The following is a 561-nucleotide window of genomic DNA, read 5'->3' as shown; positions in this document are numbered from 1 at the left end:
TATTGGCAATTTGAATGCACAAAATACCTTGTGACCAAGAAATGCATATCTGTATTCCCAGTCATGTGAAATCCATAGATTCCTCACATGAACTGTAACTAAGTAAAATCTTTGAAATTGTTGCATGTTGCGTTTATATTTTTGTTCAGTGTTGACCACTTCCAGACGTATGCCCTCGACCCCAGTCCCATCATTGATATGATTAGTTGAATATATTAAAATAGAATATATTAAAAACAATATATATACAAAAGTATGTGGACACCCCTTCAAATTAGTTTCCAACAAGTAACATTTCTGCCCTGCTAGAGCTGGCCCAGGCAACTGTAAGTGCTGTTACTGTGAAGTGGAAAAGTCTAGGAGCAACAACGTCTCAGCTGCGAAGTGGTAGGCCACAAGCTCACAGAATGGGAATGGTTTGTCGAGATCGATGTGGAAGAACGTGAGTGGCCTGCACAGAGTCCTGACCTCAACCCCATCAAACACCTTTGGGATGAATTGGAACACCGACTGTGAGCCAGGCCTAATCCTCCAACATCAGTGCCCGACCTCACTAATGCT

Source organism: Salvelinus sp. IW2-2015, linkage group LG5 (genome assembly GCF_002910315.2).
Source record: "Salvelinus sp. IW2-2015 linkage group LG5, ASM291031v2, whole genome shotgun sequence".
In the NCBI taxonomy this organism is placed as follows: Eukaryota; Metazoa; Chordata; class Actinopteri; order Salmoniformes; family Salmonidae; genus Salvelinus; species Salvelinus sp. IW2-2015.
The sequence above is the reverse complement of the archived record's forward strand: the minus strand, read 5'-3'. Positions refer to the sequence as shown.